The 18,249-nt window shown below is 37.5% G+C and overlaps 1 long non-coding RNA gene across 3 annotated transcripts in view; it reads left to right on the top strand.

The window, feature by feature from the left end:
* Nucleotides 1-379: 379 nt before the first annotated feature.
* Nucleotides 380-18,249, top strand: part of LOC127853185 (uncharacterized) — a 36,185-nt gene continuing 18,315 nt past the window's right edge. The window contains exons 1-3 of one of the 3 annotated variants that reach the window (XR_008036517.1): nt 380-1,410; nt 5,142-5,221; nt 16,431-16,630. This is a non-coding gene — a long non-coding RNA (uncharacterized LOC127853185). Of the gene's footprint in view, nt 1,411-5,141; nt 5,222-9,848; nt 12,102-16,430; nt 16,631-18,249 lie in introns of those variants that run through there. The other 2 variants (XR_008036515.1, XR_008036516.1) reach the window with 2 other exon arrangements.

Raw genomic sequence — 18,249 nt, 5'->3', positions numbered from 1 at the left:
ATCCGCGGACTTCTTTGTGTCGTAGTCATAAATGCCTCCAAATGGAGGTGCGTGATGCGTCTAAGTATAGAGGTGACAATAACGTAGTGACGTCACCATCTATGTATAGAATGGGCAGAGGTCTCTTCTAGTATAAGGGAGACCACTGCGTAGGAGATTGGGTAAAATTAGCCTGTACCGATCCCTATCATTCGGTACCCCTCGCAGATTATCCGATGTTTGACGGAAAGGGCCGAGAATGTGCGATTGGATCCCTATATAGAGAGTAACGATAGATAAGGGGAGGTAACCAATCTAGCTAGCCTTCGCTGAGTTATTCAACAACATCGCTATATTGCTGATTTTTGCTGTTGTTTTTTGGTTAAAGCTGCATGCTTGTGTTGGATAATGTTTAATTTATCATTCAAGTTTTACATATGATTCTGTTTAAACCATATTTAATCGATGTTTTGGTGAATTTCGCGCATGCTTAACTTGCCCGATTTCGGACGTAATTTACTTTCGGATACATGCTCCTCTTGTGTTTTTTTTCGATGTTTTCTTATGTATGCAGATTAAAAAAAAACAGCTCATGCTTAAATGTGTTATTGAGCAAGTGACTTCTTAATACTATGGCAGGAATAAAACACTGTTATAAAATTATAAAAGAAGTTTAGTTACATGTATAAACTCACAGTCACAAGTGTGTAAGTATTACTGTTACATTTATTTATATTTACTAAAAGTAAATATATGCTCACATATCAGTAAGTATTGTACAGCCCTAAATTATATTTAATACACCCATCTAGGCAGTTAATTCATATATGTGCTGGCTTTAATTTACATTCATGTTATTATCACCCTGCAATAGGCGGAGGGATATTGTTTTGGCCTTGTCCGCCCGTCTTTCCGTCCATCCGGCACTTTTGTGTTGGGAGCCATATCTTGGAAGTGCTTTGGTGGATTTCATTGAAACTTGGTATGAGTATATGTATAGATAAGAGGATGATGCATGCCAAATGGCATTGTACACTATCTGTTAATAACGGAGTTATGGCCCTTCGAACCTAAAAAAATGCTTTTTTACCTGAGTGTCAAATATAACACTTTTGTGTCCAGAAGCTAATTAGCGGGGGATATCAATTCAATGAATTTGCTTGTTATTAATTGAAGGGAAATAAACCTGTTATTTTGTCTGTCATTATGGTGTTTAAAGTCACATTTAATGGCATCCAACCTACTTTATTTCAAATACAGTAACACCTGGCGCCGTGACCTGGATGCAGATTCTAAGCAGATGGGCCAAAATGGGGGCAGCTAGAGAGACTCGCCTGGAACTGACAAGCCTGGAGGGAGCTGGTTGACTGTTGGCGAGATGGGACAACAGACGAAGAATAAACGAACCTACTTGATTTGATAAACATTTTTGTAAGTCATTCAAGAATCGAGCAAACTTTTTGTTTCCAATAAGCAGTCCTGTATATATCCGAAATAAAATAAAATGTTTCACTCAGGTTCCTTGATACTCATCTTGGTATTTAATGGACCGTATAACAGATTATGGCATGTATTAAAGTTTGTCATTAAATGCGTTATTTATAAATGTAAACATTAAATCTAAAAAGCTCAATTAAAAAACAAGAACAAATTAAAAGAAAAAGTAATCCTCATCTGGGCTCGAACCACTGACCTCTGGAGTAAAAGTCTAACGCTAAGACGGCCATCCATGCTCATACAATATTTTATACTTTTAGTTTCTATAAGCAAAGCTCGTAGTGTCACAAAAAACGACAACAGAACTCCAAATTATTCAATTGTTTTGCTTTGCAACGATTTATCAATTTCAGGTTGTTAATGTTAAGTATAACTGTTTTCTCACAAATATCATAACTGCAACAAAAATGTGCAAGTCTGAAACAATTTTTATGCCCCCTTTCAAAGAAAAGGGGGCATATAGTTATCAGACTGTCCGTCTGTCGGTCCGTATTTCTGTCACACTTTGCGTTTAGGTTTCGAAAAATGCTCATAACTTCTATTTCCCTTGAGATATAACCTTCATATTTGGTATGCATGTGCATATGGACAAAGCCTTTCCATAATAACACAAATTTTTACCCCTGTGACCTTTACCTTGAACTTAAGGTCCGTGTTTAGGTTTCAAAATCTGCGTTTAGGTTTTGAAAAATGCTCATAACTTCTATGTCCCTTGAGATATAACCTTCATATTTGGTATGCATGTGTATATGGACAAGACCTTTCCATACGCACAAAAATTGTTACCCCTGTGACCTTGACCTTGGGGTCCGCGTTTAGGTTTCGAAATCTGCGTTTAGGTTTTGAAAAATGCTCATAACTTCTATGTTTTGAGATATAACCTTCATATTTGGTATGCATGTGTATATGAACAAGACCTTTCCATACGCACAAAAAAATTTACCCCTGTGACCTTGACCTTGAAGTTAGGGTCCGCGTTTAGGTTTCGAAATCTGCGTTTAGATATTGAAAAATGCTCATAACTTCTATGTCCCTTGAGATATAATCTTCATATTTGGTATGCATGTGTATATGGACAAGGCCTTTCCATACGCACACAAATTTTGACCCCTGTGACCTTGAACTTAGGGTCCGCGTTTAGGTTTCGAAATCTGTGTTTAGGTTTCGAAAAAAGCTCATAACTTCTATCAAGCATTTATAGGGGGCATAAGTCATCCTATGGTGACAGCTGCTCTTGTTTTATTTTGTCAATTTACCAAAACATGCAAAGGCCCCTTAAAATACATGAAGTAATGTTTACAGTTGTCCATAACCACATATTGAAAAAGAATGTGCAAGCTCTATCTATTGGCATACAAACAAAGCCAATCTGTTGGATTATTACTCATGGCAAGCAATATGATCTTAGGTATACCTTCTATAATCAGGTGTTTGCACTTTAATCACATTAAAATTTGAAAAACTATAGAAGTACAAAAAGGTCAGAATGATAACAAACAGGTTTGTAATGGACATCATCTTGCAATTGCTATTTATGTGAGTGGGATGGTACACAAATTCTGAATTTGTTATATGTAGGACATTTAGTAACTTAGCAACCCATGCATGTTGCAAGGGTGTTAATTGTCCGGATTATTTGGAAATCCCGATTTGAGCCATTCAGGATTGAATTTTAGATCAGTGTAAATCTGATGATTTGTTTTAAGGGGGTGTGAACAAATATTGTAATTGCTTCATTGGCATGCCGGGCATGTGCGCTTAGTATGGATTTTTCCTGGTCTTTTTAACAAGGTTTTCCAAAGAAAAAAACGGGTTATTCAATTTGGCAAATGCCGGCTGGCGGGCGGACGGAACAAGCTTGTCCAGGCCATAACGTTGTGGTTCTTGGTGAGAATTTAAAATCATTTGGCACATTTGTTCACCATCATTAGACGGTGTGTTGCTCAAAAGAATACCGTCAATATATCCAAGGTCAAGGTCACACTTTGAGTTCAAAGGTCAAAAATGGCCATAAAAGAGCTTGTCCGGGCCAAAACTATGTCATTCATTGTGAGACTTAAAAATGATTTGGCATATTTGTTCACCATCGTGGGACGTTGTATCGCACTTTAGAATTACGTCAATATCTCCAAGGTCAAGGTCGCCACAACTAAAAATATATTTATTTTGAAACAAAGGGGGTTAATTATAAACAGTTCAGTTTGAGTTGTCTCCCTCTATCAGACTTTTTTCTACATTGAAAACCTGGTTTTGTGACAATTTTGTCCCTTGTTTTACTATTGTCTGATTGGTTATCCGCTGACACGGACATAAAAGGTAACTGACCTAACCTCTTGGCTACTTTCCAGAAATCTTACATACTACAAAATGTAGCATATGTCCCCCATCATTAAATTTCCATTTTCTGCTGTCAAACTAAGTGCATATATTATTTCATTTGCAAAAGACATATCTGGATATATTTTTGGACAGTTGTTTTACTGTATGGTTAGTGGATTAACATTTATTATGCCCCCCTTCGAAGAAGAGGGGGTATATTGCTTTGCACATGTCGGTTGGTCGGTCTGTCGGTCCGTCCACCAGGTGGTTTCCGGATGATAACTCAAGAACGCTTAGGCCTAGGATCATGAAACTTCATAGGAAGATAGATCATGACTCGCAGATGATCCCTATTCATTTAGAGGTCACTAGGTCAAAGCTCTAGGTCATAGTGACCCGAAATAGTAAAATGGTTTCTGGATGATAACTCAAGAACGCATATGCCAAGGATCATGAAACTTCATAGGTAGATTGATCATGACTTGCAGATGACCCCTATTGATTTTGAGGTCACTAGGTCAAGGTCACGGTGACCCGAAATAGTAAAATGGTTTCTGGTTGATAACTCAAAAACGCATACGACTAGGATCATGAAACTTCATAGGTAGATTGATCATGACTCGCAGATGACCCGTATTAATTTTGAGGTAACTATGTCAAAGGTCAAATTCACGGTGACCCGAAATAGTTAAATGGTTTCCGATGATAACTCAAGAACGCTTACGCCTAGGATCATGAAACTTCATGGGTACATTTATCATGACATGCAGATGACCCATATTGATTTTCAGGTCACTAGGTCAAAGGTCAAGGTCACAGTGACAAAAAACGTATTCACATAATGGCTGCCACTACAACGGACAGCCCATATGGGGGGCATGCATGTTTTACAAACAGCCCTTGTTATCGATGTTCTTTATAACATTTATATAAAATGACAATTACACATCGAGTGTTACTGGTGGTCTGGCTTATAATAGTTTGCATTTTACTCACCAGAAATAGCAACTAAGACTATAAAAAGAACAATGAACTATGGCTTTGGGGGGCTCTACCTGTAAGGGACCTACAGGCTCAGACTCCAGACTTTATCATTAGGATTTCAAATTTGGGACATTTGACACCCCTGATGTTGTGCCATGTATCAAAACCGTCTATATATAAACATTAATTTTATTAATTGGATATGTTGAAGATTTGGTGATGCAATCATTGGATTTCATTTTGTGTTTTGTTGACCTACTTTTAATTTTTAGGCTCAGCAGAACTATGGCTGTCAAAACACAATTGTATTAAAATGAATAGTGCTTCAAATTATACAAGAAGTCACTTTCTTTTTGTTTTAGATGTTTTTCAGTTTCGTCGGAAGACATTTCCCACCAACCATCCTGTCTTGAAAGAAATAACTTTTGAACCCGATTATCTGGTAATACTATTTTTTTTACATACAGTTATTAGTGAATTATGAACATTTCATAAGGATCTCAAGGGTCACAACAGGTATATATATATAATGTATATATAATCAAGATTTTCCATAGGCAGTTAGAGCACAGCCGGCCCGAATAGCATGGACAAGTTAACAATTTTTTTTTTTAAATATCTAGTGTGTAAAAATTACTTTGCATTGCAGAGAACTTTAAGATCATTTTATTTCTGTAAAAAATGTTCAAAGTTATATCCTGAATGATTTTAGGGCCTTAAATTATATATGGAAACAAGCATATTTAATAATAAAAAAGGCCTGTTGAGTTTTTAATTTGTTCTCTTAAAGATTTACAGAAAGACCCTTTTTAGCTCGACTATTATATATGAAATCTATATAGTGGAGCAATTCTACTCACCCGGCGTTTGCGTTAGCCTTAGCATTGGCGTTAGTGTGAGCATGCAAATGTTAAAAGTTTGCGTACTACCCCAAATATTTTCAATGTCCCTTGGCATATTTCTTTCATATTTTGCATACTTCTTAACAAACATGACCCCAACCTATAAACAAGAGCAGACAACTCTATCAAGCATTTTGTAATAATTATGGCCCCTATTCCACTTAGAAAATGCAGCAAATGTTTAAGTTTGTTTACTACCCCAAATATTTTCAATGTCCCTTGACATATTGCTTTCATATTTTGCATTTTTCTTTACCAACATGACCCCAACCTATAAACAAGAGCAGACAACTCTATCAAGCATTTTGTAATAATTATGGCTCCTTTACCATTTTGAATATTCATATTATTGATAAATCTATGTTAAAGTTGGCGTACCACCTAAAATATTTTCAACGTCCCTTGACATATTGCTTTCATATTTTGCAAACTTATTTACCAACATGACCCCAATCTATAAAGAAGAGCAGACAACTGTATCAAGCATTTTGTAAGAATAATGGCCCTTTTTCCATTATTATATGCATATTACTTAAGATTCAACCCAATAATATCTTTGACAAGTTTTAAAATGATGCCGGTTGGTTGAAAAACATGGCATTTATGAGGTGGGGCATTTTCCTTATATGGCTATAGTAAACCTTGTTATCACTCTAGAGGCCACATTTATTGTCAGATTTTCATGAAACTTGGTCAGAACATTTTTCCAATGATATCTTGGATGAGTTTGAAAATGGTTTTGGTTGCATTAAAAACATGGCCACCAGGGGGCGGGGCATTTTTCCTTATATGGTTATTTATATATGGTCCATATATGGTTATATATGGCTTTAGTAAAACCGTGTGAACACTCTAGAGGCCGCATTGTCCAATCTTCGTGAAATTTGGTCAGAAGATTGGTCTCAATGATATCTTGGATGAGTTTGAAAATGGTTATGTTTGCTTGAAAAACATGGCTGCCAAGGGGCGGGGCATTTTTCCTAATATGGCTATAAATGGCTATAGTAAAATCACCCTAGAGGCCACATTTATTGTCGGATCTTCATGAAACATGGTCAGAAGATTCATCCCAATATCTTGGACGAGTTTAAAAATGATGCTGATTGGTTGAAAAACATGGCTGCCAGGGGGCAGAGCATTTTTCCTTCTATGGCTATAGTAAAACCTTGTTAACATTCTAGAGGCCACATTTATTGTCTGATCTTTATGAAACTTGGTCAGAAGATTTGTCCCAATGATGTCTTGAATGAGTTCGAAAATGGGTATGGTTGCTATAAAAACATGGCCACCAGGGGGCGGGGCATTTTTCCTTATAGGGCTTTAGTAAAACCTTGTTAACACTTTAGAGGCCACATTTATTGTCAAGCTTCATGAAATTTGGTCAGAAGATTGGTCTCAATGATATCTTGAAAGAGTTTGAAAATGGGTACATTTGCTTGGAAAACACGACTTCCAGGGGGCGGGGCATTTTTTTCATTATATGGCTATAGTAAAGTCTTGTTAACACTTTAGAGGCCACTTTTATTTCCGATGTTCATGAAAAATGGTCAGAAGATTCATCCCAATAATATCTTGGACGAGTTCAAACATGATGCTGATTGGTTGAAAAACATGGCTGCCAGTGGGCTCTGCATTTTTTCTTTTATGGCTATATAGTAAAACCTTGTTAACACTCTAGAGGCCACATTTATTGTCTGATCATCATGAAACTTTGTCCGAAGATTTGTCCCAATGATATCTTGGATGAGGTCAAAAATGGTACAAATACGTACAGACTTTAATGATAAACACTAGTCTGGCCAATGTCGTCTTACAAGCTGGTATATACACTCACTGCTAGAGCAGAATCATTTGTCATCTGTTGCAGACAGGCAGTGGTGATCGTTCTAAGCAAATTGAGTTGCGGTTCTTTCCGTAGCTAAGGCTTCTAAGCACACACTGATTTGCAAAATATGCTCTGTAAATTCTAAAATGCGACCAACTAAAAACAAACCCTTTGCCAACTTCTAGGTCAAAGGTTAAGTTTGAACATCATGATTCCTTTTAAATGGCAAATGATATTCGCGTACGATCTTACAACTGTAACTCCCTATTCCCAACTCGGCATTTTCATCAAAGGGCATGAAGGGTGTCCAAGGTTGACAGGATGGAATCAATCAATATGATAACAGGACCCCTGTTAATTGATCGATTTTGACACGTAGCGTAGTCTGCCTATTCGGGTAGGCATTGTCATGGAGACGCTGCATATATACACAGATTCGAGGTGCAGTTAAGCCTAAGATAAGGTACATGTATATATGGATTTTGTAAATTCGGGGACATTTGACAGATTTCCGGGACAGCGGGACAAGTTCTTCATTTCCGGGACTGTCCCGGAAAATCCGGGAAAATCCGGGACGTATGGCGTGTATGATATAACAGTTCATACAGTTTAAGAAATACAATACATTTTATACAATGTCGTTTTTATGCCCCCGAACCAGCGATGTTGAGGGCATATTAAAATCGCTCCGTCCTTTAGTTTGTTAGTCCATCCGTCCGTCTGTAAGTTAGTAAGTCCGTCTGTCAGTCCGTCCGGATTATTTTCCGTTCAATAAGTCAAGCAATTGTCATCAGATCTTCACCAAACTTCATGAAAATGTGTAAGGCAATAACATCTAGGTCAAGTTAGATAATGGGCCAAATAGACCCAGACACCCCTGAGTTATGGCCCTTGAATCATAGTAAAATAGGGTTTTTAGCTCGACTATTATATATGAAATATATATAGTGGAGCTTTACACTCTCCCCGGGGTTCCAGTGTCCGTGAGCGTTGGAATGAACTATAGTGGGGGACATATTGTTTTCGCCCTGTCTGTTGGTCTGTCTGTTGGTTTGTTTGCTCCAACTTTAATATTTTGCCATAACTTTTGCAATATTGAAGAAAGCAACTTCATATTTGGCATGCATGTGTATCTCATGGAGCTGCACATTTTGAGTGGTGAAAGGTCAAGGTCATCCTTCAAGGTCAAAGGTCAAAATATACCTAGAAAGGTGCAGATTTGCTTCAGTTTTGTGTTTAGGTTCATTTTATTCCTAAAATATCACAGCTATTACACTATGCCTCCAAACAATATACGAAAGCTTTACCCAAACCAAGACACTCTTGATGTTAGTAATGGTAGGTGAACGTAAGAATTAAATGCTGGCAATTCACATGAAATTGACATGAGGGTTTATTAATTATCCATGGTCCTGACCCCTTTAATATCTGAAATCCCTGTTTGTGCATATAACATAATGAGAACACCCTTTGGTCGACCTAACTTTGTATTTCAATCAGTTTCTTGTTTTGACCATTATTTTTACATTATTATCAAAACTTGTTAGTTTCCTACCCTTGAAAAAGGAGAGGGACTTACGGTTTGCGCTCTGTGTCTGTCAGTCTGACACTTTTCTGGATCCTTCGATAACTTTAAAAGTTCTTCACCCATTTACTTCAAATTAATACTGAATTTCTCTTATGACAATACGGTCAATCTCAACTATGTATGGCCCCATTACCAACCCTGGGGTGCCCCTCCCACATAGGCCACGCCCTACCAAAATTGCCTTTTACTATAATTTCTTCATTTCTACACCGATTCACTTCTAATTGATACTGAACTTCTCTTATGACAATACGGTCAACTATGCATGGCCCCATTACCAACCCTGGGGCACCCCTGGGTCAAACATGCGGCGTGGGGATGTGCGTCGGTCTCTGCCGCGCCATTTCTAGTCAACATTGGAAACATTGGCATCTTAAAGGAACAAATTATGTATGAGCCCAAATTTTGCAGAACTATGGCCCTTGCTCATTTTTGTTTAGCTCCTCAGCTGAAATCATCATCTAGCAGTCACAATAGTTGAGCGGTTGGAGAGGCATGCGTTGCGTCCTACTACTGCTCAGACTATATCATGGTAATGCCTTATCCAAATAACACAAGTATTCACCATGTGCAAATGTCTTGTTGTCTGTATAACTCTCTCTATTAGCTCAAAGTAAAAAGCATTTGAATTTGCACACTTTGGTATTTTAGTTTAATTTTGTTTGGACATTACAATTGTTTTGAAACTAAAGATTAGTGTTGGGGCATAACACTTCTCTTTAAAATGTTTATTTGTGATTATTATTTTTTTCAGTTTGGCAGACAAAACATGCTGATCAAAAAGAATGTGTACCACAGGGGCCAGTGTTTCCATTTGAGTGATTGACAAGAAGAAGAAGAGATGAAAAATGTTATCATCATATTTTAGTCCCTACATTTATAGTGTACAGCTCAATGTATTGAACCGGTGTTGTAGAATATAATTGTGATACATGCGAACATTATAACATTATATATAAGATGATATTTCAAAAGCAATAAGAAATAAAAAGTATAAAAAGGTCAAAACAGTAAACCTTGTGTTTACAGTGGACAGGTTTAAAGTGGAAGTGACTAGTTAACTGTTGATCATAAGCTGCACTGATGGAAAAAATAGTGGGAAATTACTATCTAGAAAACTGTTTAATGTACGACAACAGTTGTGGAACTTCATAAATGACCGTATGTAACAGGGCTGTGCAGTTTTCCTTATATAGCTATAGTGAAACCTTTTGAACACTAGTGAAGTCACTGTTTTTTTTTCCAATCTTCATGCATTTTGGTCGAATATTTGTTCAAATGATGGCTCAGTCGAGTTTCGAAATTTTTATGTCTATTCAAAAAACATATCCACTAGAGCACGAGGCAATTGTCTTTTTATGGCTATAATGAAACCTTGTAAATTCTCTAGAAGTGACATTTTTAGCCATATCTCCAGAAATTTTGGTCAGAATATTTATTCTAATGATAGCTCAGTTGTCGAGTTTGTAACTGGTTCCGGTTTGTAGACTAACATGGCTGCCAGTGGACATGACAGTTTTTCTTAAAGTGCTAGAGTAGAACCTTGTTAACACACAATTGGGCTTTTTTATGTGCATTTTTCATGAAAGATGATCAGAGCATTTGGCCCAATGTAATCTCAGCTGACTTTGAAACTGGATCACATAACGTCAAAAAGTGGGTCAAAATGTCAAATTAAAAAAAGCTTGTAAACACTGGAAGTTGCATTTAAAATTGTGTTCCTTTTTTATGTCCCCCACTATAGTAGTGGGGGACATATTGTTTTTGCCCTGTCTGTTGGTTGGTTGGTTTGCGCCAACTTTAACATTTGCAATAACTTTTGCAATATTGAAGATAGGAACTTGATATTTTGCATGCATATGTATCTCATGGAGCTGCACATTTTGAGTGGTGAAAGGTCAAGGTCATCCTTCAAGGTCAAAGGTCAAATATATGGGTCAAAATCGCTCATTTAATGTACACTTTTGCAGTATTTCAATATTCAAGATAGCAACTTGATATTTGGCATGCATGTGTATCTCATGGAGCTGCACAATTTGAGTGGTGAAAGGTTAAGTTCATCCTTCAAGGTCAGATGTCAAATATATGTGTCCAAAATCGCTCATATTATTATACTTTTGCAATATTGAAGATAGCAACTTGATATTTGGCATGCATGTGTATCTCGTGGATCTGCACATTTTGAGTGGTGAAAGGTCAAGGTCATCCTTCAAGGTCAGAGGTCAAATATATGTGGCCCAAATCGCTAATTTTATGAATACTTTTTCTATATTGAAGATAGCAACTTCATATTTGGCATGCATGTGTATCTCATGGAGCTGCACATTTTTAGTGGTGAAAGGTCAAGATCATCCTTCAAGGTCAAATATATGGGTCAAATTTGATCATGTAATGTCACTTCTGCAATATTGAAGCTAGCAATTTTATATTTGAAATGCATGTGTATCTCATGGAGCTGCACATTTTGAGTGGTGAAGGGTCAAGGTCATCCTACAACGTCAAACGTCATATAGGGGGACATTGTGTTTCACAAACACATCTTGTTTAAAGTTTGTCAAAACATTTGCTGTAATGATAAGCAAAGTCAAGTTTATAAATGATTATTTGCCTACAAATTACATATCTTTCATCAAGTTCATTTATTATTCTAAACTACACCCTCTCAGAATAGTTTAGTTACTTCTGGTCACAGTTGAGCACCTTAGGGCTCTTGTTCTATAATTTGATTGTTTTGGAAAATTGTCATTTTGCCAAAATGTGAGCAAGTCCAAATTTAATTAATGTATAAAGTGGAAAATTATCTATGAATCTGACTGCATAGATATTTGGTATTCAGCAAAGCATCGTGTTAATGTAGTAAAACTAAACACAATTGTGTTAGCATAAAACTGGCCATGCCATGGGGGTCAAATGGTTAATACAGACTTGTAGGAAAAAGACTTCTAAAAATTTTATCCATTAAATATATTTTGTGTACATAATGATTAGCTTTTTCCTTCAACTTATCGCTTTCATGGTGTAAAGAAAACATGCCGACTTACCAAGTAAGTCGGAGATCTGGGTTTGATTCCCAGTGAAAGTCAAGTCACAAGGAAAAATGCTTATTGTTGGAAGGATTTATTAGTTATTCAAAACGTAAGATTTTTTTCTTTGCTCGTTCAGTTACAAATAACAGCAAATGATCTGAAAGTTTTTGTTTATAACGTAGAAGTTAGTGTCATGAATAGTAAATTGGAATAATGCACTTAATAGAAACTATACATATTGTATATAAGACTAAAATACGCAGAAATGAAATACCAGTAGCATTATTAATACATTTTTATACCCCCACAAACGAAGTTTGTCGGTCCGTCTGCCTGTCTTGTCTGTCGGTCCGTATTAAGTGTCCGCTCTCTTATTCAAGTTGCTTTTACCCGATCTTCACCAAACTTGGTCAGATGTTGTATCTATATGATGTCTAGGTCAAGTTCGAATATGGGTAATGCCGGGTCAAAATCTAGGCCAAGGGGTCACTTAGTGCGTTTTAAACTTTGAGCATGGTGTCCGCTCTCTAATTATGCACCCCTTCGAAGAAGAGGGGGTATATTGTTTTCCACATGTCGGTCGGTCGGTCCGTCCATCAGATGGTTTCCGGATGATAACTTGAGAACCCTTAGGCCTAGGATCATGAAACTTCATTGGTACATTGATCATGACTGGCAGATGACCCATCTTGATTTTCAGGTTACTAGGTCAAGGTCACAGTTATTCCAAATAATAAAATGGTTTCAAGATGGTAACTCAAGAATGCTTAGGCCTAGGATCATGAAACTAAGGATCATGAAACTTCATAGGAACATTGATCATGACTGGCAGATGACCCCTATTGATTTTCAGGTCACTAGGTCAAAGGTCACAGTGACAAAAACGTATTCACACAATGGCTGCCACTACAACTGACAGCCCATATGGGGGGCATGCATGTTTTACAAACAGCCATTGTATATACTACTACCCATGCTCGTATATAAGTAATGCCGTATCAAGCCAGTACTATACTAGCGAGTTATATAGCGGGTATATCCTCCTACCCCATGCTCGTATATAAGTAATGCCGTATCAAGCCAGTACTATACTAGCGAGTCATATACCGGATATATCCTACTACCCCATGCTCGTACATTAGTAATGCCGTATCAAGCCGGTACTATACTAGCGAGTCATAGCGGGTATATACTACTACCCCATGCTTATATATAAGTAATGCCGTACCAAGCCAGTACTATACTAGCGAGTCATATACCGGGTATACCCTACTACCCCATGTTCGTATATAAGTAATGCCGTATCAAGCCAGTACTATACTAGCGAGTAATATAGCGGATATATCCTACTACCCCATGCTGGTATATAAGTAATGCCGTATCAAGCCAGTACTATACTAGCGAGTTATGTACCGGGTATATCCTACTACCCCATGCTGGTATATAAGTAATGCCGTATCAAGCCAGTACTATACTAGCGAGTTATGTACCGGGTATATCCTACTACCCCATGCTGGTAAACGAGTCTTATACCGGGTATATCCAACTACCCCATGCTCGTATAAGTAATGCCGTTTCAAGCCAGTACTATACTAGCGAGTTATATACCGGGTGTATCCTACTACACCATGCTCGTATATAAGTAATGCCGTATCAAGCCGGTACTATACTAGCGAGTTATATAGCGGGTATATCCTACTACCCCATGCTCGTATATAAGTAATGCCGTTTCAAGCCAGTACTAAACTAGCGAGTTATAGAGCGGGTATATCCTACTACCCCATGCTCGTATATAAGTAATGCCGTATCAAGCCAGTACTATACTAGCGAGTCATATACCGGGTATATCTTACTACCCCATGCCTTTATATAAGTAATGCCGTATCAAGCCGGTACTAAACTAGCGAGTTATATAGCGGGTATATCCTACTACCCCATGCTCGTATATAAGTAATGTCGTTTCAAGCCAGTACTATACTAGCGAGTTATATACCGGGTATAACCTACTACCCCATGCTGGTATAAAAGTAATGCCGTATCAAGCCGGTACTATACTAGCGAGTTATATAACGTGTATATCCTACTACCCCATACTCGTATATAAGTAATGCCGTATCAAGCCAGTACTTTACTAGCGAGTCATATACCGGATATATCCTACTACCCCATGCTCGTATACCCGGTATAAGTAATGCCGTATCAAGCCAGTACTATACTAGCGAGTCATAGCGGGTATATACTACTACCCCATGCTCGTATATAAGTAATGCCGTTTCAAGCCAGTACTATACTAGCGAGTCATATACCGGGTATACCCTACTACCCCATGCTCGTATATAAGTAATGCCGTATCAAGCCAGTACTATACTAACGAGTCATATACCGGGTATATCCTACTACCCCATGCTCGTATAAAAGTAATGCCGTATCAAGCCAGTACTATACTAGCGAGCCATAGCGGGTATATACTACTACCCCATGCTCGTATGTAAGTAATGCCGTACCAACCCAGGACTATACTAGCGAGTCATATACCGGGTATATCCTAATACCCCATGCCTTTATATAAGTAATGCCGTATCAAGCCAGTACCATACTAGCGAGTTGTATACCGGGTATATTCTACAACCCCATGCTGGTATATAAGTAATGCCGTATCAAACCAGTACTATACTAGCGAGTTATATAGCGGGTATATCCTACTACCCCATGCTCATTATAAGTAATGCCGTATCAAGCCAGTACTATATTAGCGAGTTATATAGCGGGTATATTCTACTACCCCATGCTCGTATATAAGTAATGCCGTATCAAACCGGTACTATACTAGAGAGTCATAGCGGGTATATACTACTACCCCATGCTCGTATATAAGTAATGCCGTATCCAGCCGGTACTATACTAGCAAGCTATATACCGGATATATCCTACTACCCAATGCTGGTATATAAGTAATGCCGTATCAAGCCGGTACTATACTAACGAGTCATATACCGGGTATATCCTAATACCCCATGCTCGTATATACGTAATGCCGTATCAAGCCAGTACTATACTAGCGAGTTATATACCGGGTATATCCTACTACCCCATGCTCGTATATAAGTAATGCCGTTTCAAGCCAGTACTATACTAGCGAGTTATATACCGGGTATATCCTACTACCCATGCTCGTATATAAGTAATGCCGTATCAAGCCAGTACTATACTAGCGAGTCATGTACCGGATATATACTACTACCCCATGCTCGTATATAAGTAATGCCGTACCAAGCCAGTACTATACTAGCGAGTTATATAGCGGGTATATCCTACTACCCCATGCTCGTATATAAGTAATGCCGTATCAAGCCAGTACTTTACTAGCGAGCAATATACCGGATATATCCTACTACCCAATGCTCGTATATAAGTAATGCCGTATCAAGCCTGTACTATACTAGCGAGTTATAAAGCGGTATATACTACTACCCCATGCTGTTATCAGTAATACCGTATTAGTTACACTGTTTGTAACTGATGGTGTATGAGAGCGAAGCTCGAGAAGGGAACTGAGGGTGTATATCCTATACACAATCAGTTACTAACTGTGTATCCATTATATCTCAACCGATTACTCGGGGTGTATGGAAATTTCTCAGGGTGTATGGAAAATACACAATGGGCACATGGCCTCTCAAAGCAAATCGAATCAGGTCATTTTTGTAGGAGGCGAGTTATACCTTACTACCCTATGCTCGTATAAGTAATGCCGTATCACATCAGTTGTATTTTTGACGTCATTTAGTTATATACAGGATAGTCATATAGCGGGTATTTCCTATAACCCCCAAGTACGTACTGTTAATGCTATATCAAACCTGTTATATTCCTAATTTCACAAAGCGGGTATAACCGACTATCCCAGGCTCAAGTTTGCTAAGCGGTATCTACCCAGTAATATTCTATATGTCATTATGCGGGGATACCTGACTATCGTATGTTCGTATTTAAGTGATGCTGTAGCACATTAGTTCAACACTCACAAGTCATACCAAGGGTATATAGGGTTAGGGCAACTAAACCTAATCATATTGTTCACTGCTCGCCTGCATGGTCTGTTCTTCTAAAAGCCATGTAAGAAACACAATCATTCTGCTGTGTGCATATTTTGATCAAATTAATGAATGCTAGTTCGGTTGTTCGGCGTAGCTGTCTTGCCAAGCTTTTCACATAAAATACCCTTTATCAACAAACAATTAAATGATGGGGAAATTTCACGCCTGTAGACCCGAATGAATGAATCAGAATATTTTAATTATTGATTTGAGAGAAATCACCCACAGCATTGGCCAAATCACTGCGGAAATCCGGACTTCTTCATGCACGTTTTTGACCTAACAACAATCACTGCGAAATAGCGCAGACCGTGTTTGACTTACGCTGGCCGCATACGCATTAAGACCTATTTTCGCAAGACGCGACTATAAGTGTGATTTGGTTGTGTTGAAAGAACACTGTGCATGTGTGAACTATTTACATCTCATTGCGATGGCGATATAATAAATTCATAATAAGCCTTGTGAGGCCACATATGATCACATGTAGTATATTTTTATCTAAGGACAAAATTGTTCGGTTTGAATATACGTGCACTTTATAAGAAACACATCATGCGGTGGATATGCGACAATTAAACCTTTATTTTCTATTTAAATATTTATAAACGTGAATATACGACTTGCTTTAACGATACAAGCGTTAATTCGTTACTGATAGGATCATGCGGCAGCAATGAATAGGACACTCCTCGTGTAAGTAATCATCATAGTCTAGGGACCCTTCAGATTTTGCATCGTAAAAAGTGTGACCCAGTAATATTGCTTAAAATGGTTGAGCTAACTTAATTTTCATCTTTTCTCGTGCTCTTTAATTACCCACATATTTAGGTCTGGTTGATAGTACTTATACTTCCCACAGAGCAATTCGGTTCAAATTACTAATAACAACAATACACATTTTTAGCTTTATTTCAAATGTGAACATATTTATTTAACGCAGACGTGTACATAATTTTAACACAGAACAAGGGCTGTTTGTAAAACATGCATGCCCCCCCCCCTATGGGCTGTCAGTTGTAGTGGCAGCCATTGTGAATACGTTTTTGTCACTGTGAACTTGACTTTTGACCTAGTGACCTGAAAATCAATAGGGGTCATCTGCCAGTCATGATCAATGTACTTGAGAAGTTTCATGATCATAGACCTAAGTATTCTTGAGCTATCAACAGGAAACCATTAAACTGTTTTGAGTCACTATGACCTTAATCTTTGACCTAGTGACCTGAAAATCAATAAGGGTCTTCTGCCAGTCATTATCAATGTACCTATGAAGGGGGTCATCTGCCAGTCATTATCAATGTACCAATGATTTTTTTATTTTATGATCCTAGGCGTAAGCATTTATGAGTTATCATCCGGAAACCATTTTTCTATTTCGAGTCACTGTGACCTTGACCTTTGACTTAGTGACCTGAAAATCAATAGATGTCATCTCCGAGTCATCATCAATGTACCTATGAAGTTTCATGATCCTAGGCGTAAGCGTTCTTGAGTTATCATCCGGAAACCATTTTACTATTTCGAGATCAATAAACCTATGAAGTTTTGTAATCCAATTAAAATCACAATCTTATGAAATATTTGTAATATTTAAATTTTCACTTTAACTTATTTAATAATTTTAATTAATCATAATTAATAAAGTTTTAATTAATTTCAATTAACAAAATTTTAAAATAATTATTGCATATTGTTTAAAATAACTAATGCATATTGTTTAAAATAACTATTGCATATTGTTTAGAATAACTATTGTACATTGTTAGAAATACTTAAGGAATTGCGCAGTTCATAAGCCCAGTTTTCACAAAACCACACCGGAATACTTTTTGTGCCAGGTGAGCTACAAACTCTATCATATTGATGTACTATAAGAAAACAGCTTACTAAGCTAACAAAGAATAGCACATTCCAATCTAAATTGTTTACCAAATCAAGAACGCAAACGTAAGCAATAGAAACTTCTGGAAAGTTCCATGACCAAGGGTTAACAACTTTGACCCGAACAAATATAAAAAAGTAGGTGAAT

The sequence above is a fragment of the Dreissena polymorpha genome, chromosome 12 (assembly GCF_020536995.1).
Source record: "Dreissena polymorpha isolate Duluth1 chromosome 12, UMN_Dpol_1.0, whole genome shotgun sequence".
NCBI classification, from domain to species: Eukaryota; Metazoa; Mollusca; class Bivalvia; order Myida; family Dreissenidae; genus Dreissena; species Dreissena polymorpha.
This window is presented reverse-complemented; position numbering and strand designations above follow the sequence as displayed.